The 24,003-nt window shown below is 43.4% G+C and overlaps 1 long non-coding RNA gene across 2 annotated transcripts in view; it reads left to right on the top strand.

The window, feature by feature from the left end:
* The first annotated feature begins 2,560 nt into the window (after positions 1 to 2,560).
* Positions 2,561 to 24,003, top strand: part of LOC119211645 (uncharacterized) — a 29,821-nt gene continuing 8,378 nt past the window's right edge. Inside the window, exons 1-3 of one of the 2 annotated variants that reach the window (XR_005119780.2) lie at positions 2,561 to 2,723; positions 19,587 to 19,689; positions 19,885 to 20,532. This is a non-coding gene — a long non-coding RNA (uncharacterized LOC119211645). Of the gene's footprint in view, positions 2,724 to 19,586; positions 19,690 to 19,884; positions 20,533 to 24,003 lie in introns of those variants that run through there. The other variant, XR_009942705.1, reaches the window with a different exon arrangement.

Here is a 24,003-nt window from a genome sequence, read left to right on the forward strand (position 1 = left end):
CAGACCTGGACCAAATCTGGGATTATAAAATTGGGCCCATTCTGGTTGAGACCAGGCACCCATGTTCATTTGCAATCATCAATAAAACAGGTTCTGGCCCATTGATGGCATTCAAACCAGTGCCGAATCTGCAGTTATACGTAAAATTGGGCATATTCTGGTTGAGACGTGTCAGCCGGGTTTATCGGCCACCAGCTCTGAAACCGGATCCGGCTGCTTAACATGGGCCAAATCTGGCATTATTGAACTTTAGATGAGAAATCCAACCATGCATTTGTTCAATATACCTACACGGCAATGGTATGGAACATGGTTCTGTATATGTGTCTAGTGCAAGACATAAACTGAGAATGTTGGAGTACTGTCAAAAAGAAGAGGCCCGAATATGGAGCCTTGCGGAACTCCACTAAGGCTGTGTTTACACTTTTCTTTACAGTGCAATTCCCTTCATCCGATCATGCCAAGCACAATTAACAGTAACATTTTCTTAAAAGCTCTATTCGGCAGGTCACAAAAGTTTCAGGTGTGGACACATGCCGCCGATTTTGATGTGTCTCACAGATCACAAAATTACATTATAAAGATCAAATGTAAACAAGACGAAGTCCTTTGTGTAAAGTCAGAGATGTTATCGCCCGTCAACACAAATTGAAAACCAGTTAAGCACTGCAAGAAAGTCCAACCCAGTTTTCCAATGTAATAGGTACAATGTCAAAGGTATGGAAAAATAGGAGAAAAGAAAGAGATTCTAAAACATATGGGATACATAGCTGGATATGTGACTGCAGAAATACGCTGCTGGAAACATGGGAGCCAGAAAATCTAGGCAATGTTGTATAAAAGGTTTAAAAGTTGAACAGAATTTCGATACGTAGGTAGTGGGAGCAAAATAAGACCCTACATAAATCCCACGGAATGCCTCGTTTTTCTGGGGAAATACTTTGATATCAAAAAGACAGCTGTAACGTATCTTATGTAAATGATAACAACAAAGCATAGACTTTTTTCCCATGCATTGATATGGATCTTAATGACCAGCCATTTGTCTACTCACAGTTGACAGCATTAAAGCACATTACTGCGCCATCTGTATGGCTGCTCTCTGGGTTATGAATTATACCGTTTAAATGGGTTCCCTCCTTTTGACGAGCTCCCAGTAGGGTCTGTGGAGAGGGATCTAATGGCAGCAAAACGAATTCATGCCCAGATAAGGTGTAGGCTGCAAACACAGCAAAGCAACAACAGCTGTCTGAGGCAGCGAAGGAGGCAGAAAGACACAGGGAGGAGCGACAGAGGAGGAGAGAGCGAAAAGATACCAGAGCTGGAAAGAAGCACAAATATGTAAAAAGATGTGAGCGGAAAATGAGAAAAAAATTGCTGTTGTGCTATCTAGCCTCACAAGTAGATGTGTCAGGCAGAACAAAAAGTGACACTAGTTGGGAATCTATAGATTGCCACAGCAGGCATTCAAGTTAGCAGACAGAGACAGATAAAGGAGAGGGGTGTGATGGATGGTATTTGTTGTGATTTTTACTTTCTCATTCTGGGGGTTGACTAATTTGCATTGGTTGGTACTCACTTGGCAGCTACATTCATTTTTTAAAAAGCATCATTATCCACATTTTGACCATTTGCTGGTGGCATTTTGCACCGGTGATGGCGCCTGTCACTCAGGAAGAAGGAGGGGCCAAACAAAGAGATCAAATCCAATCCTTCCTTCCAAGAAAGAAGTGTACTTCAGCAAACTACTGCTTAAGTACACTTCTTTAGCCCAGAGCAAGCGATAAGCCGGGGGGGGGAAGGGAGGCCGAACATATGTACAATCAAATGAATAGCGGGGGAGGAGGCGGGGTGGCAGCTCGATGATGAAGGGAAGCATTTATCTATGATAGACGAGAGGTGGAGTGGGATGCAGACTTTCGGATTTTCCCTTTATCTCTCTTATGCATTTTTTGATAGGCAGAGCAGAGGAGGGTCGGAGAGGAGGAGCGTGGGAGGGCTGAGGAGCGAAGATGAAATGGGGGTGGGGGTGGAGGGGGACGCCATCACATGTATCACCTGGCAGAATGTAGCTTGCACCTCCGCTCATCTTTAATGAGCCAAGAGGAACATTATGCAAATTATCTTTAATGGAGCGTGGACTTCAGCCCCGAGGCAGGGTCACCGATCACTACATCTCCCTCCGCCTCCACTTCCCTTTCTGCCCGGCCTCTTTCTCTGTCCTCCTTCAAATAGTCGGTGTGCTCCTCCAATAGGACCCTCATGACGTAAAGATGAGAATCATGCAGTAAGCCCGCTTTAAACTAACATCTGGTGAGGAGGAGGAAATGAGAAACACAAGAAACACAAGCAATGAAAATAACAAAATGAGAAGGGGGGGTCGCGTAGAGCGTCTCAGATGGAATTTCGAGGGCCATTCCTGAATGATGGCTCATCAAGCCTCATTCTGCACTTCACATCTAATTGCTTTTAGATCTGTTCCTATGGAAACTGCAGTTCTCTTCTAAACTGCTGAGGGGGGATGTTTCATCGCCTTTTCTCTTGGGGGTCGGCGATAGTGCTGCATGTATGCTTTGGATGAACACGGCTGCCGATGGATAAGCTCATTGGGCCTCAGAAAACAAGCGTGGAGAAGATATGAGAGCAGAGAGTGGAATCCACCCGGCTGATGAAAAGATGACTTCTTTCAGGTCGTGTAGTACAGCAACATACGTCATGCATCTGTGAGTTTCTCATTGGTTATATCTTCGAACTGCTAATGAAAACTGCTGTCGGAATGAGTCTGTTTTCCCTCTCTGCATGTTACGTGATACTCATCTGGAGGTGTTATGTGTTGTTGTTGTTGTTGTTGTTGTTATGTGTGCAGCCGTATCCTCAAGGGATGGATGAAAGTTTAGTGGTGATTTGTGAATTATTGATAAAATAAAGAAAGAAAACGGGGGAGGACACAGAGAGAAACATTTATCTTCCACTACTGTTTAAAAAAAATCTTGTTTTTGCTAAAAGCATGTTGCGTTTCCTACTTTTGCGTAAGCCACATACGGCACACTGTTACTCTTATTCATCTCCAGAAGTGACATATTCATGGTGAGTTGGTGTAATCGTAACATTTCCCCACAAAGCCCTGAGGCTTTTTTTTTTTTATGAAGGTGGTGTAGAGCACCAGGTGGTCGGCCTATTGCAGTAATGTACCATCTTGGAGACATGTTACTAAATATTTAATAAAACACGTCGGTTAAGCATAAGGTAGTGTCTCACTTTGTGTTTGATGTTTTCCCACAAGGGCTAACGGACTCCTAGTAGGTATTCGTCTCAGCAGGTTACCAATATTTTGTGTAAACAGGTATTGTATTTGCATTCAGCGTTCCTGGCTTAAGATTCCCATCCAATGAAATATGCATGGCTCTCTAAATCGTTTGTTTGTTAACAGGGAGTAATGAGGCTGATACTTGAGCTGGATTATGAATTCCTTAATGGGAATCATGTTACTATTTTTTGCCGGCTCAGCACTTCTTGCTAAATCGTGTCAACCATCATTAAATGCAACTCAAAGGCAGGGATTTTCAGTGGGAGCGCTGTCTGAAGGCACTTCAGTCAGAGCGTTCAGTCCTTGTTCAAATAAACAACCAGGTTCCAAAAAGTGCATGTTGTGGCTTGAAAGTTAAAATCCAAAAGGATTTCCTCCCTAAAAAGGCATCAGTTCCTCAGGTCTTTTCAGTCATGCCAGCATGGGAAGAATCATAGAAGCGGACCTAATCCCTCCCTTCGCTAGGCCAGTTCAGCATGAGGAGGTCCCTGTACAGGAGGTTTTATTTAACTACGGCCACTTTATCCAAGCCCCTGAGACTGATGATGGAGGAAGAGCTTCCCAGCCTTGCTTGCATTCTGGTCCTCTGTTCATGGGGATTCCTAAAGTTTGCCTACTGGGGCTCCCTTTGTTCTTTCAAAAGGAATTTGGTGGCGTTTTTTTTGAAAGACAAGTAACTGATTACTGAAGTAGAATAACAGGACTGGAGCAGCAGTCACCCCATCTGCTTATTTTCTGGTACTTCGAAACCAGACGCACATTTGGATTTGACAATGATTTCACTGCTGACTGACTGGTTTTCAAAGATACACTTGAAAAGCACTTTCATCATGTGTCAGTGGATCCCAGGCACAGCAAGCCTCTTCATCATTACCTTCTAGTGGGTGAAGCTATTTACTGTTTGGCTACTCGCACTGAAAGTGTATGAACACAGTGCTTAACACAGTGTAGCATCAGTTAGATAACGCCTGTCTACCCCCAATGTAATGCTCTCTTTATCATGGCCGAGTTAAAAGAATGAGCCTCATTCTGCAGACTTATGGACTTATGCTATGCTTAAGCTACGAGCAACAACTCTATAAAACAACTTAGTTGCTGCGGAAGTGCTTGAGCGCTCGTTATAATTTTTATGCCGTTAAGTAGCACTTGGCCAATGTCAAGAACACGTGTTTCTTCAGGTGTTTTAGATGCATCTGAAGAGGAGGACTCACCACTTATCGTTTTCGATAAAAGCGGTAGCTAAATGACAAATGTAAAATGTAATGTGTGTGGGGGGGGGGGGGGAGTGAGGGAAACGGTCTAATGAGAAAACACATGTTCTAGTTAAGGCTTGAGATTGTAGCTTTATGTTACTGGTATTCATTCAAAACGACTTGTGCTTCGTCCTTCGTAGTGAGAACGTGGCGTGAGGATTTGGGTTAAATTTACTAACTAACTTTGTTTGTTATGCACCTCGGCAATCAGACGTTGGCAGCTCATCCTGTGGTGCTGCTGGGTATTCTTGTTCATTTGCAATATCGGCTTTTCGAAATTCCTGGCGGTACCGTTAACTGTTGGCAAATCACAATTTTTTTAATGATCAATGTCTGTGGTGTGATTGTTTTCACAAAAATGATACTGCACTCCAAATATATTCCGCTTAAGGAAATCAAAATGTACTCAATACTCAGAGGTAGTGATTGGTTATGTGCAATTGTCCAGAGTACAGGAATGCAGTATTTTCTGAGGAACAGGGAGCCTCTATTAAAGAGACAGGTTTAGTTGCTTAACACCTCGTCCAAACGCACACATCTGCTGCTTCCTTTTTTCACTTGTCTTCTTTTCTCTCTTTACTTTCTTCTTTCTGTGTGAGTTAGCTGGCAGCCAGCTGTTTAGATAAGCTGATGTATAAATTCCCTCGAGCCCCTCATCATGGCTGGTTGCTTTATCAAGGTCAAGAGAGTGCATCACAACACTAACAGTGTTTCATCAGCACATTACGTGAATGCAGGAGGTGAAACAAGGGAGGAAAAAGCCTGTGGGTTTTGATGACAGGCCATGAGCTTGTGGCCTGTGTGCTGACGCTCTGCCCACACAGACCTGGGGATCATTAGGGTTTCATCTTTAGGCCTTAACCCCCTTGTTATTCAGCAGGCTAGCCTAACTGGCTGACCTATGCCCTGCTCCAAAGCAAATCCTTGACCTTGACTTGGCCTTACCTTGTGTGAGACTCAATTATTTTTCCATATCAAGTGTATTTACTATACCACCATCCCTCTGTTCGAAACTGAGGATGAAACAGTTAATTGGATATGAGGCAATGTCGGTAATTGGTTTTACAGAGCCAATCAACGGGGTGCTTAATGTGATGGAAATTAAAAACAAAGCTGTTTCTTTGATGTGCGTCTTCTACGCCTGACAACGGGGAGTGAAGGTTAAAACCCAATGAGCGTGGTCTTTAAACAAGAGGCTGTTTAAAAATCAAGTGCAACACAATTCCAGGAAACATAACACCAATCAGTATAGAAAGGATAAATCCTTTTTTACAAAAAGCAGCAGAGCCTTTGAAGAAAAAGAAACCCCAGGGTATAGTTAGTTTAAGGTGCGAATCATCATCATCATCACCATCATCATCACTATCGTCATTACAATTAAAACGCTCACTCTCGCTTGCTTAATGCATATTAATGAGGGATTCTACTGTAGTTCCCTATCTTCCTCTTGCTAGTCTGCCTGTCAACCCCATTAGCAACAAGCCGTGGTACTAATCTGACCTCAGCGTGCTGAGTCTTCGGAGGATCCATGTCTGTAAAGTGTCAGGCTTGAGTCACTCCAAATGGCTCGCTATGGGCCACTGGCCTTGGGAATTGGGGCCATGACAGAAATACCGATAGTGCAGACAGAAATGAAAGGAGGGAAACACAGCAAAACGGGATGCACTGTATTTAGTAGATGCAGCTGAAGGTCAGAGCCTGGGGGCTTTATATTTCTATTAATATTTCTATTAATATAAACGTTTGCCGTGACAAAGCAATGGGAGCTTGATTCATAATAGAGCAAAAAAAGAACGAGGTTAGGGAGAGTCAGAGATCTACGGCTTTTAGTATATGTTTGGGAAAAACTTGTGCGTGCTGTAGTTTATCGTTTAACCTCTGGCCTGTTTTTGGCCTCTGCTCCGAAAATGGAGACATGAAGAAATAAATGAAAACAACACTTCGCCTGAAACAAAAAGGGAATGTGAATGTCATTTTACAGTAAATTCTCCAACTTCATGAATGATATACTTCTTATTAAGCAGTGGGATGATCCCAGATCAGACCAGAACATCTAAAAATACAGATTCCTTCTTGTTTAGATTATCCTTTTTCTCCAGTTGCATTATCAGCACACGGTCCTCCTAAATGGGACCTGTCCCATTTCTAAACATACATATGTGATGGATTTTGTTACTCTTGATGCTCTTCCCATATCAGTACTCTACCCACGAGTGCTCAGTACCTCATCACAAGCATTGTCCCTGCCGCACAATAAGGCTGTCCAATGTGAAATCAAATTCTACCAATCCATTCTGGTAACAGTATTTTTGTTGCGCTACAGCGAGGCCACAGTGCTAAAGGGCTCAGGATCCGAGAGATGCTGATGGTTCACAGGTTCAGCCGAGCAGCGCTCATCTCCAGCTGGCAGCTGGACCTGGCAGAAATAACTCAATTTAATACCCATTGCTGTTGCGTGATAATGTGCCGCACTCCTGTCACGATGGGAGACTTCTCACCTCCTCAACCCTGCTGCTCTCGCTTTTCTTCTGCAAGCTGCTGGCTCTCAGCTGGAGGAGGTCAAATTCACGTTGTCCTTCCCTCATCGATCACTTTAGACATAACATTTCCAATGCTTTCCCCCTCCGCCCTGCTCCCGGTTTGCCTTAAGACAATACGTTTGAATTATTTTCATTCGAAGCCCAGAGTTATTCGTCTCACTGCCGTGTCACACGCCCATGACTCAAAGTCATGCCGGCGCCAGAAACACTGGGGCTCTGGAGAAGCTTTTATTAAATGACCACAATGAAGCCTCTCTGGGAGAAAGACAGCAAGGTGAGTCACAGCCAATCTTAGTATGTCATACAATATTTGGCCAGTTGAAAGGGATGTGATTTCTCTCTCAGACGTAAGGGCTCACCCACAATACAGCAGAGAACGTTGAAAAGCTACACATGACAGGTCTGCCAAGTTGGTGGTTGAGCTTTTAAAAATGGCTAAGATATTTCCTTCTATATAACACTGTCTCTAAGGTTACTGGCCAGGCTAGCGTGAAATTAAGGTTGAGAGAGAAATAGACCCAAAGCGGACTGCTTCTGATTATTTTATTGACCACTCAACCTTTTGTCTAAAGAAAGGGTCCCTTTCATCCATTGGTTTGTGCCCTGTCCATAAAGTTAAGAAAAAAGTTGAAGGCGGGTGGACGAGTGGACAAAAATACTGCACGTAGTTCTGAGCTGGAGGTACTGTCATGTTTGATAGCATGGATGTCCGACAACAACACACGGTAAGACAATGCAAACAACCTGCAACCATTCCTCAAGCATAAAATGTGAGTCAATGACCTAATGAACGAGTCAAATTCAAACAAGACGCATCCTTTCGTTGTTATCTCGAGGGTAGCTTTGGATGCACAGTGTGTTCATTTATCATGCAAAGCCTGATTTAGAATACATCTTTGCTTGTCATTGATGATACCAAAGTGAGAGATACATTATAAGTAAAATTGTAGACAGGGGCTTAGTTGTGTGCTGTCTGAATGTAACCCAAAGACAGAATCTTCTACTATGTTGTTCTGCTCAGCAACCGGAGGACAATGCAATATTAATTGGGTTCTCTGTGTGGACATCTTCCTCTGCTTTCCCTCCCTCACTGTGTTTGTCTGTCTGACACACACACACACACACACACACACAAACACAGGGCTAAAAATGGCAGGGACTGGTGTTCTAATTCAATGATCATTAGGAGGCATAATGTGTTGCTGTCTTGTGCAGTCCTTGTGCTAAACATGAACCCTAATACCTCGCAGGGGGTCGACTGATTCTCTTAGGTGAGTCATTTTTGCATCAAGCTGTCCCGAGGAGGTACATCTATACAAGAGCTGTTCACTTCATCACTTGCTGCCTGATAGTCACAACTAATTAATTTATGGATTACTTGTTAAGCCGCATCGGGAACTAATTGTGCAGAATCGCAGCATAACTACGGATCTGAACCTCCATTGTATGACAATGTGATTAGCTGAATCCAAACCAGTGAGCTTTAACAAACAGTGGCCTTTGAACAACTCCATCAGCGAATCAGGTGTTTTTTGTGCCAACCGATTTCATTTTGGGGTTGGTGCTCGAGTCAATGCTCATGTAAAAAGCAGCATATTGCAAGAGGCGCAAGCTATGGAAATGCCATTAGCCTTTAGTCACTCACACTCACTTGGGCCCACAGTTCCGACAAATGGGAGACACCCGGGTGGTGGTTGTTGCTGGCTCTCCCCTGAGAGAGGGGCTTCACCCCGCAGACCTTGTCACCGGCCATATGGAAGTTACTCCGCCTAGAGGCTCCCATTAAATGGCTATGAAGCGTGGCTGCAGCCAGGAAGGCAAAGCTATGACCGATGCAATTTCATGCACGACAGTAGTTTCTGCAGCTGAATTTACACTGGGCAGAAGCCAGACCGGAGCAAGATCGCAGCAGAGGCAGACTGAGGGAAGGGAATGGCTGAGCGGACAAAAAGGTGTTTTACCAGGCCATATCAAATTATTGAGCTCCATTTGCAGTATTATCGTTGCAGATTAACATTTTTACGAGCGCGTGAAATTACCCGTGAACGTCCATCACCCCGCGATACAATGAGGCACTAGAGGCCCATTCCCTGTACGGAGAAGGCAGCTTTTCTGAACTATCCAATTGCAGTTTGAGGCAATAAAAAAACGTTTGTGGGCATTTAAAAAGACACCAGTCACAATACCGGGGTTTCCGTCCCACGCCAAGGTCATTGCATTTATATCAAGGATGCAAGTCATTTCACAACCGATTTTTTGTATTCTTTACCTCTTTGCCAAAAATTCAGGAAGGTAAATGGAAACACCCATGAGGACGTGTACGGCTGATTTCCCTCTGCCTGACAAAAACAGAAATACTTGTGAGACTCCAGCAGAAGTGTCACAAATCCAGAGGGGGCACAAAAACAGAGTGAAGAAGAAAGCATTGGCAGACAACAAAGTCTCAGGTTGTGAGATGCCGTTGTCCTTGCATGTATCTCTTAGCCATGCTCTGTGACTGCTGTCACATGTGATTTATGAACCTTTATACCTGGACACATCACTATTTGTCAAGGTATTGGCCACCTCTTTGCATGGCATGAGGTTTTCCCCGCCCTCAGGTGAAGTCTACGTTTCCCACAGGATAGAACTCAATACAAATCAGCACCTCAGACCATGTGTTTCGAACCACAAAAGTGATGTATTACATTTGCGTCCACAGCTAGCTGTGTTCTGACTAGGGTTGGGTACCGAGAACCGGTACCAACGTAGCACCTGTTCCTACACGACTGGTACCTACCGTACCGAAACCCAACGCAGATTTCAGTGCTTGATTTCGGTTCCTGAGCCGATTGAAACACGTTATTTACACACTGTGATGACACCGTCCTTGCAGCAGCCTACCGCTTGTGTAGCTACAGCGGCTAGCTAGCCATCGACCTTCTATTTCTATTCATTCAAGTCAGTGTTTCCCTCCGTTATTAAAGTCTGGTCGTTCTTTGCATTGTGGGATATGTAATGCTTTTTCGTGGGCATGAAATGCGCCTTCTATATCATTATCTCGTAATTTATATGAGAATAGAATTTATTTTTTAAACGTACACCTCATTTGACCAAGATGTGTGACTTATGGAGTGGGAGAACAAACCCCACCTACTTCTGCCGTAGAAGTAACACACACACACAGTGCGTGGCATTGTTCGGCAAGAGTTGAAAAAGAGAAACCAGGAAGAGATGGATGATCAAGCAGAGCAGGACGAAAGGTCAAAACTGTAGATAACGCCATATCTTTCAATATCCACGCTTTTTCATAGTTCTCTCCTCTAAGCGACCCTTTCACACATTCCCTTGAAGCTTAAAAGTATCCATTCCAGGAGAAGCAATTCCTTTACCCTTATTTAACAAGGGTTATAAACCAATTGGTTCATGGGTGAATGCATCATGTTACATGACACCCGACCAGCAATTCTAATAGTCAATATATAAGAAAGGCAATGCATTGATTAAGAAACACGCCATTGCTTTGAATTCAACATCGAGAATAATTTCAAGAGAAATATTTATTCATTCATTAATTCATTAAGCGGCATAGCTATTCCTCAAGGTGCAACAAAATAGCATGCGGTCAGTAAAGGTTTCTGTTTTCTTCCTTTCCATGAAAGATATATTCACAGCAATTGTGGCTACAACAAGCTTACACAACAATATACCAGAGTACAAAGAATGAAGTGACAAGTGTCCGCCTCCATGGTTGAGGCTTTGAGAGGCTGCACAGCGGTGCATTGAGCTAAATGTGGCATACCGAGCTGGACGCACCTGGAATGAATGGTCAGGTCGAAATACACGTAGCGTTCGAACTACTACACTCAAAACATCCGGTCCACCCACATGATGGCTAATGAGAAAAAGTCAGATGATCCCCTAGGTCAGTAGGACTGTATCCTGGACATAATGTAAATAGATAAATCATAGTGTTTCGTTGTGAACCAACAAAGTGAATTGACCAAACGACTGGTACAGCCATCTATAGCTTAAATCTATAGCTATCACATACAGTATATCACAGAGTGAATGACAAACACATTTCCCGTTATCAGTTGCGCTTCAACTGGACTCAGTCACACACAAGCCATGGCATGACATCTTAGCAATTCTCCATGAGATGCCAGTCTGAGCTAAGTCCTCCTTGCTAATGCATCACATGCTCCCCTCAACACACGCGATCAAGTATGACTGACAGCTCAACCCAAAGCCTCTACGCTGGGAGGCTCGAACGCGGCGGCCGGTATCGATGCTGGCGCGCCAACCGAGGACATGGCCCCGCATCGATATGTCTGCTATTTGTGTAGCATCTCCTTAGATTCTTCCTCCGAAAAGTTCAGAGAGAGACCAAGCTCAGGGGGGGGGGGGGGAGGGATGGGTGGGTGGCGTAAGGGAAGGGGTGCAGTCTGGGCTGATAGAGACAAGAGTGTGGGCTGCTGAAGTGAGGATAAAGGTAGGATGGATAGATGCTGCTGCCAGAACCTGTCAGCAGTGACAAATGGATGCTGCAAAGATGAAGCAAGTAAGACATTAGAGAACAGTGATGTGGTGAATCACTGGTGTGAGTGTGTTTTATGTGCCTTGTCTGTGTGCCTTAGTGACTGTGGGTGAGAGAAAGCGTGTAAAAAGTGTGTATCCGTATAGGTGTGTCCCAAACTGAAAAGGTGCCGAACTCTGACAGCGACCCTCCAAGATGGAAGAGTTTTGGGAAAGTGATTTCAGTGGTGTTTGAGGGCGACAGAGATGAATCTGTGTGTCTGATTACAGGAGAAAAATAGAAGAAGAAAAAGACAGGATAGAAGCGGCAGACCAGAGAATACCGGGAAGTAAGGGCAGTGAAAAGCAAGGAGACACTGAGAAAAAAAGTAAGTAAAATAAAAGCAATCGAAGTAAGGCACAATTGCATTGCTTAGGAATGTGTAAAGTAATGGAGTAACCTTTTTTTCAATGAGTAATGGCGAGGCTGATTCTGCATCGGACTAGTTGTTGACAGTTTGAGTTGTTGTTCTGATTGATGGTTCAGGCCATATTGCATATTTCTTTTGTCGTATAATGTGACGGTTGGCTTCATGAATGCTTTCATTCATGTGCACGCATGCGGGTCGATCGCATCGCACCGATTTCTCTCAACTGGACTGACGGAGCACCTATCGAGGAGAACAGGAAGGTTCCCCTCGGATACGACTTTGCTCCATCGCGATCAGAAACGGTACGTTTGCTCGTACAAGAATTTGGCTTGATGCAAGACAAAAACACAGTGTAATAGTAGGAGGCACATTGATATTACATTTAGAAGCAAGGTAAAACTGTTCAGTTATAAATCTGTCCGGTGCATAGTTGGGACCCTGGCGCTTTGTTGATGAGTCCAACTGTGGACGAGAAGAAGTTTTCATGAGGTGAGATGTCCGAGTTGAGGGTCGAGGGATTGTTTGCAAATTATTTCAGGCTCTGGGAGTCAAAAACATCATGGGGGGGGGGGGTTGCAGGGTTGCAGCCAATCATGTTCTCTGCAGATCCGTGTTGCTGAGTGAAGACTACCAAGTCCTTCCCTTAGCTTTCTTATCCTTCAAATCCTTCTCTGCCAGCAGAAGATAATTGTACTTGAGACAAAATACTGTGAATATATACTCTGTTGAACTAATTTCCCCCGGACAATCCGTAGGAAAATAGCTGCATGCAGAGCTGTATGCACTCTTTATATCGGTTTAATAAAAGGCTTAAAGGCATTTCAGACGTTTACATCATTGTCATTTCTCACATGGACTGTGGTGGCACAGCCCCACAATGAAAGTTTCCTGGTTGCGGAGTTCCCTTCCTGGTTGGACAAAAGATGAGGCTGAATATGAAGAGGCCAGAGCCAAGGACCATACCAGGAGGTCTGACACCACGGGGGGTGGTAGGGTGAGTTTGTGTTACCTTGTGCTTCCTATCTTTGGTTGTCTTCCCCTGTGTGCTTTGCTTGGTTTAGTCAGTTTCACTCAAGGTGGTGGGTGGTTAATCAAGTGAATGTCTTGCTTTGTTAACATGTTTTGTTGACGTCTTTTATTTTGGGTTAATAACATTTATTTCCACCATAAATTCATTGATTTGATTACGGCATAAAGGTGCGTTACTACATTACTAGCCCTGTTCATTTGAGAGACAGGTCTGCTACGTGTCAGCTAGCCTTTAACCAAAATGGAGGAATGGGACTCCCGCTAAAGATATTGTGTTCATACCATGTGTTGTGGTTTCTTAGCTAACTTGCTAGAGGCGGGAATTAAAAACTGAAGCTGGTTTAGTTGGATAGCATTTTACACTCGTTGAGTCCAGAATAGGTGATGGGTGTGTGTGCAGAGTTTTTCTGGCATTGACAGCCAAAAAATGTAATGCAATTATTAATTGATAAATTGAGCGAAATTGTTATTCATTTTTTTCAGTAGAATGTGCTTGGGGTATGTTTCATCAGTACTTCTCTTCCAAGTTATGCTCAGTTTGGAACTTCACATATACTTCCAACCAAAGCTCATTTCCCGTTGAACATCTTATCGGGCAAGTCGGCGTGTCAGCAGATGCTCCGTGCTACTCCCTGTACATATAAACACTCTATCCAGAGGAGGGCACTTTTATGAATATTAATACGGTTCCAGCACGAAGTAGGTCTCATCCAAAGACGCCTGTTTAACTTCAGTGACTACAGATGGCAAGCATTCAAAATAATTTATACCTCAACTTAGGGTGCTAAGGGAATGAAATGAAAGATGCCACAGCCCCATCTTAATGTTATCACACAATCAGTCATCAGATAAGGTTTTATTGTGATGTCCTATTGGTTAGTCAATACTCTCTCTTCTTTAGACTGTTCCCTCATCCTCCCTCACTATGGCACTCTTTCAATGACCGTCTATCTTCCCCTGACACCGATTGCCTATTAAAATGGATAAAAAACATAGATACATTTCACAGATTTAAGTCCACAGGGTTAGATCTTCTCTTCATGTTTTTTTTACTTAAACGCATCTGACTTTTTTATGCATTTTCCACCAATATAACTTCCCTTCCCGGTTAATACAGCGCCCGAAAGAGATGTGGGTAAACATTCATCGAGGTGGGATTTATTCCCGGACAAGCCGTCAGTATTATAAAACACACCGTCACCCCTCTGTAACTCTGTTTTTTAGCATCAGAATGGAGTCTCACCACACTTAATGTCGATCACATAATCACAATGAATTTCCCTTTTTGTTTTTTTGCGATGGGCATGTCCAAGCCCCGGGTAACCCATCTGGGGACACTTCTGTTGGCCCCGGGGGGAGTGTGGTTTGGGCCAGGGACACTCCTGCACACCCAAAATGTGTCCTCACACCATCAGGAACACCACATGTTCCTTCCACACTAAGCTGCAACAATGATATGGGTTTGAGATGATTCAAAGCAATGGTGCTTTTTCACATTTTCTATTTCAGAACATTTTAATGCAAGGACATTATGTAGCCTGATACAAGAGGCCGGAGTTTTTCCCATAACCGATTAAACACTTGGGTCTGAAGCGCCTTGGACCAGTTTTGATGGTAAACAAGACCTTGCCCACTTTTAATATTAAGTGTAGAAAAGGGGAAGAGGCTTGTGACGTAATTTGTTTGCAGCAGCGAGCGGCTCGTTGTGGCCGCGACCTTCATCAACCTTTGAATCTGTTTGCAGTAAGGGATCAAAGCTGTAGGCTGATCTGAGCGCTGCCAGCTGTGTAATACCAGCAGCAGATCTGCACTTCAATAAAGTCACATTCACCTCTGGAGACGGGGGTCAGGATGTACAGTAGACACAGCATCCTTGTGATTATGTGTAAAGCACTTCACGGTGGGCTCCATATCACTAATAATACAGCTTTGACCGCACAATACTACGCATGCATGGATGCTGCCTTCAGGCTTTTGTTCATTTCAATGACCCTGAGTGTCAGCAACTCGTGAGAAGGCCTGTACATTGCAGCAAAGGGTCAACGCTTCCGTGAATGCACAAATGGAAAAACTCCATCCAAGCTGAAACGATGCAATGCTGCTCAAGGTCTACATGTTTTATTCAAATAAAAAATGAAGAGCCAGCAGTACATATGCTTCTTCTTCCTCTCAACAAATCCAAATATGAACCACATCTGACTAATTTCAAGAGCTCACAGATACACAAGAAAAGATGTGACAGACTGGAAGGTGGATGAAACAGCTGCCAGGAATAGAAGCCACAGGTGCAGCTTTCTGTGAATTGAGTGTTTGTGTGAGACACGTAAGGCCTGTCAAACACGCATTTCGGGCTACTGCTGTGTATGGATACATTTGATTATGTTTTAGCTTGTTGTTGCCCAAGGTAAAGTGCAGAGAGAGGCGAGAGAGAGAGAGAAGGAGAGAAGACTTCAAACAGTGAGTGAGTAAGAGTGGGTTTTGTGACGTAGGCGAGCTATAAATACAGTGTTCCAAAGGCCGTATTGACAGTCAACTGCGGATTTATCGGAGCGCCTGGCTTTGGTTTATGAGGTTTTTACCACTACTCACAGGCATATGTGATGTTATCAACCATTCCCCCTCATCTTGTATTGTGAGGAGGTACGTAATGAGCTTTGAATTGTTTCCATTTTGGCTGCTGCAATGAGCCAGCTAAGATGACAATAGTGGACGCAATAACTAATAATTGGTGTAATGACAGTAATGGCAGCTGTTGAAAAATGTTTCTGCTTAGACAAAAGTAGGTGCCTGATAATCGGAGTGGATGGACGTAAATTGCTTCTGATTTAGTCGTCAGTACAAAAGAGATGTGTAACCACCGCAATATCTGGATTTCCAATAAAAATCAAAAGATACAAGCGTGTGTGTGTGTGCAGAAAGACGTCTACTTTAGTTTGAAATGCTTTCAACATCAAGGACAGGGTAAAACTAAGGAGTGCCTTTTGGAAAGTTGATTTAGAGGCCGGATCTATTTGGAGTAAATTTGGCAGGATGGCTCAATTTTGGGCAAAACACCAAAAACTATTAAGTCTTCAGATTCCACTTCCAGCTAAGATTCATGGGTATTGTAGCATTTGGAGCTACTCCTTGTGCCAAAATAAAATAACTTGATTTGTATGTATAATATTTACTTTAACATGAATTTACGGTAATATTACTACATCATCTGCAAGACTCATCTTTAGTGTTTAGAAACATTGAACATTTATTCATCGTTGTGAAAAAAACAAGAAATGGGAATGCCGAGTGGAAATAACTTAACTTTGAAGTTAGTAAAACAAACTACGAGACAAGGGACAGCCATGTTTAAACACACTGAGAAGATGCAGGTGATTGGACACCGGAGGAAACACCAGTGACAAGGTAGATGTAACCGGCGCCAGACCCAGGGGTGTCAAGACCGGTAACATCTGGGGTAGTCTACAATGTGGATTATTGAAGAGACAAACAATGAGGTAACGTCTTCATCAAGCCAGCGTCCTTTTATTCGGACTTGCACTACTGACGTCTCTCCTTTTGCAAAAAAAAAAAAAAACAGCATGGTAGACGGGGGTGGAGAGAAATATAAAAATAAAGCTTTTCATGGTGAAACTCCTTGTCGAATAATTGTAACATTTTAAATAACCTGGAAACACGTTTACACTCACACAACATCACTGCTTGACATTACACTCACAACAATGCTTGATTATATGAGTTACTCATGGCGAATTCACTACACCGGGTCAGGGCAATACCAGCACACGCTAATTCACTGGTGTGAGTATCCTTTTACTGACTCTGGTTAAGACTTGTATAGTTAAAACAAGTATTTGGCTCAAAAGGTAAAACACGGCGGAGCGTTTTCCACTTATTACACAGACAATCACGGAAAAATCACAGAAAGATCCACACACCATGAAAATATCTGCATTGTGATTTTTGGCTCGTCGGGCTCCTCTCCCGCATGTTGGTTCCGTTGACGTTGCAAACTATAGCCGTCAAAAAATATGCAAGGACTCCCGAGGTCACCGAGTTCTTTACTGGGAGGAGTTTGTAGCCAATGCCTCCAGACACAACTGCTGTGGCTCGCGCTGTGTTTTTTCGCGCTCTCTCCAGCCTGTCTTCATTATGCTGCCAGAAAGCATATGGCTTTGTGCTGACATTGTAATTGTATACACTTCCACTACCCCGTATTTTACTTTCACTCTCAGCATTGTTTGTATGTTTTCGGCACGTACCATAAAAAAAAAATATATCAAAACCGTGTTTTCTCTACGGATGTATGGCTTTTTTTTCATGCCAGGGAAAAAGGGTAAAAAAAAATAATCAAGATTAACAGTGACAAATATGATGTGTTAAAATGCACTAAGAAAAATGTGTTTTTCCAAAAATGTCACAGACATGACTTAAGTCTTCTCTGAGGAGACTTGTTGCAATTTTTTGGGAACTGATAAAAACATCGACGAGGTGTCTTTTTTTTATGTTGACTTTAAGGCGTTGAAAAAGCAGACACTTTGTAGCAGCTCATTCATCCAGAAGGTTGTGAATTATTCACTGCTTTGTTGGCAGGAGGCCTCGGTGGGGATGAAAGGCCTGGCTTCCGCCCACAGGAGTGGCCGAGTGGGGGGGAGGGAAACAGCTCGCCGTGCCTGCCCTCCACCGCTCCAGCGAGCTAGCTTAGCAAAGTTAGTAGTCAAACAGCAGTTTGTTCATTAGCGGCTTCGTGCCGGGTGACAACATCCAGTCGGTGTCAATTAGACGGGAGCAGTTGGGCAGGTGGGAATGGGCCTACTGGGAGGAGAAGAATCATTAGGGTCAGCAATGAATGCCAGGAAGTACACCGGCACTAATTGATGCAATTAAACCGTATTTTGGGTGGTGAAGACCACTCTCAGCAATTTTGGGGAAAACCGGCACTTGAGTTGAAAACAATGCAGAAATGTACTTTTTTGAATTAACAATGGTCCTTGCCGTAGAATGACGAAAGTCTGATGGGACAAATTCAATGTCTTTCTATCTGGGATGGCGTGTCACTCTAAATACTGCATTACCCATGACCATCGGGCGGCAGTTGCGACGTGGAAGAAGCAAGTCTATGACCATTATTTTGTTGTAGTTCAGTCAAAGGTGGTACAGTTCCAGTGACCTTGCTAACAATGTTCATGCAAACCCTGTATAGGATGGTAAATGTCCTTAAAACTCATATGCATATCCTGACGGGATCATATCAGTACCAGAACACATTGTTTGCTACATTCTACAGTCAAACAGGGAAAAGCATGCTACTTATCTGGCCATGTAAGCACAGCATAAACATCTTGTGATAGCTTTATCGCTCCGTTTCCTATCTCCCCCACATCAGGTGAAACAGCTTGTACTGTCATCTCAAGACAAGTATTATGTACTTGTATATTTCATATACATTGCTCACGTCTCCCTCTTCTGAATTTGCATGCAACACCTTATTTACCACAGATCAAGGATTCAAGGATATGCATTTCCATGAAAGTCTAAGCTGTTTCCTGCTCCTTATACCCATCCCCCCATACAGTACAACCCCCTCAACATCTCCGTGACTTCACGTTGATGAAGAGTGCACTGATTTCAAATGATTCTCTCAGAGATGTTTTTTGTAAATCGTACCCTCATGTGGGTGGAAAGCAGCAATGGTGATTTCAGTCATTACAATGGATTCTAGAGTTGTCACAGTCAGCCCTTCTGCAACTTAATCTGCTTTCCCACTGTCCACCCGTATGCTCAGGATGCTGCAGTCATAGCATCGCCAGAACATGGCTAAAAACACGGCTTCTGTGGCGTTCCTGAAGCTCTGAAGCATTTTGGCAGAATATTGAATTTTCAGAACATACTGAGCGCACAGATGGGCGTCAGAAGAGTGGATTATGCTGCAGAGGCAGATTGAGAACTTCCCTTTTTCCCCCAGCATGAAGCTTGTCAACATGAATATCAGTGTAAGAAGTGACTACTACTACATTTATGTTTTGGCCCCATGTCTGTCTCTTTTCGGAGCTTCATTCTAAGAAAGGTGAGTGACTTAAATGTTCTCTAAGTCCAAACGGCTGTTGGATTAGCAAAGAGTGAATGAAGCAACCTTTAAAAATAATCTGGAGGATTTTTTATGAAAATCATTCAAAAGAAAGAAAAAAAACACAATGTCACTTGACTGGTCACCAGATCAGAATTTTCTTAATAACCTTCCAGATAGACGTGGAAGGTAAACATGTTCATTCCAAGTCCGCATGCACACACGTCCAACCCCCCCTCCCCTCCCCTCACCTCTTATCCCACAATCCAATCACATGTCAAAACATGTAGTTCACCTCTTTTGGGTGAGACACAACCTCCCTGAATAATTTAATGAGATTTTTCTGATGAGCCTTCAACATTGAGACGGGCCCTACTCTCGTTTAAACCACAAATCCATCCGCTCGATCAAATAATCTCTGATGGCTAAATTGCCATACTTATATTGGTATTTTTTCCATTTCAGGCTCAAATTCTATTGTCTTTCTCGAGAAATGTCAAAGCATCACGACTTCGCCTCGTGCAACGGCACTTAAATGCTGTCCCTTGCGAGGCTGACTGCCGCCACGGTGAGGAAATGAAATGCACAAAGCATCTCGCTGTCACCCTGAAAGTGAAGCGTGAGTCCAACAACAAACCAACCTTTCTGCTTTTGTTATTTATCTCTGAACTAGTACAAAATAAATGAAAGCATGAGGGTGACATTTTGCATGGTTAACAAGCATTCAGCGAAAATTATCCTTTGTGTCTACTTTCCCCAACAGATCTGCAACTGCAATCTTTTCTCATCCCCTACTGTGGCCGCAGTCAACATCCCATGGAGAGAAAATGTTTCATATTTTAACGGTGTACACCAGAGGCCCCCCACCCCTACTGGAAGATTGCCCCCTTTTTTCCTCCACCACTTTCCCTGATGCCCACCGCTTTTAAGGAGCATGTAAATCTCACCAGTAAATATTTCATCAGGGTCGAGCGGGGCCCATCCACCCCTCCCCTTTCTCCAGTGGGGTTAATAGAATTCGGGCTGGCAGTCTAATTAAATCAGGAGAGGAACGCCTGCAATACACACCCGCGCTTCCCCTCTCACCCAGTGCCACAGTTTTCCAATCCACCGGAAGTAAAGATGGAGGGGGGGGGTGAGGGATGTATGTCGGGATAATTGGTGGGACAGAGAATCCAAAACGGGTCTCAAAATAGATTTACGGTGTTTTGTCCATGGGGAGATTGTTAAAATGACCAAAATAGACAAAATAAACTGAATTTTTTCTTTTGTCAGTATTTCCCAACCTTTAAGATAGCCACAAATAAACAAGGCACGACCGATGACCAAAAGAGTCACGCGTCCCTTCCATTGAGTCATTGAGAGAGGAATGCGTTGGGCAGAAATGTATGCTGTGCAATAAATGTTGAAATACAACTCAGATTTGATCCAACTTTTGGCTTTGTGGTATCAGAAGGCTCCAAAGAATTCAACAATTGACGCTACTGGCGCTCAGTTGAGTGCGTTTTTCACTGCATTTTCACAGTCAAAAGGGAAGTCAAACAAAGGTAGTACAAAATCCTACAATGTTATATATCTTGAATGTTACTTGGTTCATATATTTCCCTTTACATGTACAATCACATTTCTTTATGACTTAAAACTTTTTGGAGGTGTTACTGGGACTCTTTTTTTCATACATGTGGCAGGAATATTTGGTAAATGTGACACATAATTTGTAGGGCTTTGAATAGATTTAAAATCTAATCACGTTTAAGTTTTTCTTCCAAAGACAAAATCTTAAAAGTAATGAGTGATTACTCATTACTTTTAAGAAAGCATGTATGTAACGTTAAACACAAAACTGCACACGCCTGATCATCTTCGAGGCAGAACTCCAATTGGTTCAGTTCTCCGCTGGATGTCGCGCCTCTGTTTAGTTTTACTTCCAATGCAAAAAGCTCTCTCCACCTTCAACAACCATCTCAGTCTCTCTAATCTAAGTGGCGCACGTCAGTAGGCACGTGGCGGTTTCATTTCTAGGGGTCAACTTTGTTTACTTCCGGTGTTGGGTTAATTGCATCAATCTCAGCCACATCAATACATTGATTAATGCGTTCATTTTTACAGCCCTAATAATAATAATCATGTGCACACTGGGCATTATTCTTGAAAGGATTTTTATGGTGGGAGGGCTCTGTGTTCAGTTAAGGAAGAATGTATTGATAATTCAAGGGATAGCCTTGCGTCTTCTAAAAATGTTAAAAATTAGCTTCACTTTTTACAGTCCATAACAGTTGGTGTGGCAGAATCTATTGTGAAAAAAACAAAAGACTTTCTTTAAGTTTGAAGAAATCCTGATCCCCCCAAAAACTACCAAGGGGTTGGTCATCCATTATCAAGCCTACCAGAGGTGAAGGAAATGAGTAGAGGGGGAAATTCTTGAGGGAGTAATCAAGCTGTTTTATTTTAGAATGAATAATCCAAGAGAGACATTTTTAATTTCCAAATGCCCCAAAGCAGTGACCCAAAATTAATTGTTCCTTTTGCAACAGAGGTAAACCTCTTGAGACGGACAGAGGAACATTGGAAAAAGAAAACCCGGGTAATTACACAAGTGCAGAGCATTTTTCTCTGGTTTGGATTCTCAGTGGCACATGGATTATGTGGGTTTAGTTATAAAGAGAGCTGACCTGAGACCAGATGAAAATTATAATATTGACATAAAGGACTGTTGAGACTGCAGAGAATCTTCTCACACATCAGGGCCGGCAGCAACACAGGCAAAGTAATGTGGTTTCTCACAGAGAAAAGGCCATTCGTGGATAGATGATATGTGTTTACACTCACCGGCCACTTTATTAGGTACACCTGTCCAACTGCTCGTTAACACTTAATTTCTAAGCAGCCAATCACATGGCGGCAACTCAGTGCATTTAGGCATGTAGACATTGTCAAGACAATCTCCTGCAGTTCAAACCGAGCATCAGTATGGGGAAGAAAGGTGATTTGAGTGACTTTGAACGTGGCATGATTGTTGGTGCCAGAAGGGCTGGTCTGAGTATTCCAGAAACTGCTAATCTACTGGGATTTTCACGCACAACCATCTCTAGGGTTTACAGAGAATGGTCCAAAAAAGAAAAAACATCCAGTGAGCGGCAGTTCTGTGGGCGGAAATGCCTTGTTGATGCCAGAGGTCAGAGGAGAATGGCCAGACTGGTTCGAGCTGATAGAAGGGCAACAGTGACTCAAATAACCACCCGTTACAACCAAGGTGGGCATAAGAGCATCTCTGAACGCACAGTACGTCCAACTTTGAGGCAGATGGGCTACAGCAGCAGAAGACCACACCGGGTGCCACTCCTTTCAGCTAAGAACAGGAAACTGAGGCTACAATTTGCACAAGCTCATCGAAATTGGACAATAGAAGATTGGAAAAACGTTGCCTGGTCTGATGAGTCTCGATTTCTGCTGCGACATTCGGATGGTAGGGTCAGAATTTGGCGTCTACAACATGAAAGCATGGATCCATCCTGCCTTGTATCAACGGTTCAGGCTGGTGGTGGTGGTGTCATGGTGTGGGGAATATTTTCTTGGCACTCTTTGGGCCCCTTGGTACCAATTGAGCATCGTTGCAACGCCACAGCCTACCTGAGTATTGTTGCTGACCATGTCCATCCCTTTATGACCACAATGTACCCAACTTCTGATGGCTACTTTCAGCAGGATAATGCGCCATGTCATAAAGCTGGAATCATCTCAGACTGGTTTCTTGAACATGACAATGAGTTCGCTGTACTCAAATGGCCTCCACAATCACCAGATCTCAATCCAATAGAGCATCTTTGGGATGTGGTGGAACGGGAGATTCGCATCATGGATGTGCAGCCGACAAATCTGCGGCAACTGTGTGATGCCATCATGTCAATATGGACCAAACTCCCTGAGGAATGCTTCCAGCACCTTGTTGAATCTATGCCACGAAGAATTGAGGCAGTTCTGAAGGCAAAAGGGGGTCCAACCCGTTACTAGCATGGGGTACCTAATAAAGTGGCCGGTGAGTGTATATGTTGAGAAACCCCCCAAAAAGGGCAGGAATACTCTGTTGGGTCAGATGGAAAGAAAAAAAAAGAAAAACCTGTGAACATATCTCTTAAAGGCAAATAATCATGTAAACACAACTGGTTTCAGTTCAACAACACCATAAGGTGAGGCGTTATCAATAACCTTGTTTGGAGCTGGACTACTATGCAACTCCAGTATTTCCCACAGTGCTTTATGAGACCTCAGAGACCCCAGGAGAGCACAGAAAATGTTTAACATTTTAGGAAATGCATCAGTCTGGTGCATTTTGATGCAAAATTGAAACTTTCTCCTCTTTTACACAGCTCCAGTAAAGGATTTAATCATATTGTTTGTATAGAATTAAATGTAACTTCAAAACAGTGCCGCCCACAAAGCAAAGTAAACCGAACACGGTTGGTATCAGGTCAGGAGGGTGGCCAGCATGGATTCATTATGAAACTGTGGTGGGACGCCACATTCTGGAAAATGAATGGGAAACTGTAAAACTGAATGTTGCAGAAGAATCTACCCAATTAGACCACTGTAGTTTTTTACCTGCAAATGATGCTCTGTCTAAATGTGGGCGCTTAGCCTCAGCTCCCTGTGAAAAGAGCACTGACCCAATGTAACGTGACAACAAAACACTCAGCAAAGGAACATAGTATCCATCTACTCTGGAGACACTGGAGACTCTCGTCTGCACGTTTCTATCCATTAATCACATCGACCAACAATTCTTGTCAGATATGCACTTGGTAGCTGGTTGGACGGTATGCCACGGAAAACTGTGGATTGTGTTAATCACACTGAAGCACAGAACAAGATGTCAGGTATGACA

Source organism: Pungitius pungitius, chromosome 2, assembly GCF_949316345.1.
Source record: "Pungitius pungitius chromosome 2, fPunPun2.1, whole genome shotgun sequence".
Lineage (NCBI taxonomy): Eukaryota > Metazoa > Chordata > Actinopteri > Perciformes > Gasterosteidae > Pungitius > Pungitius pungitius.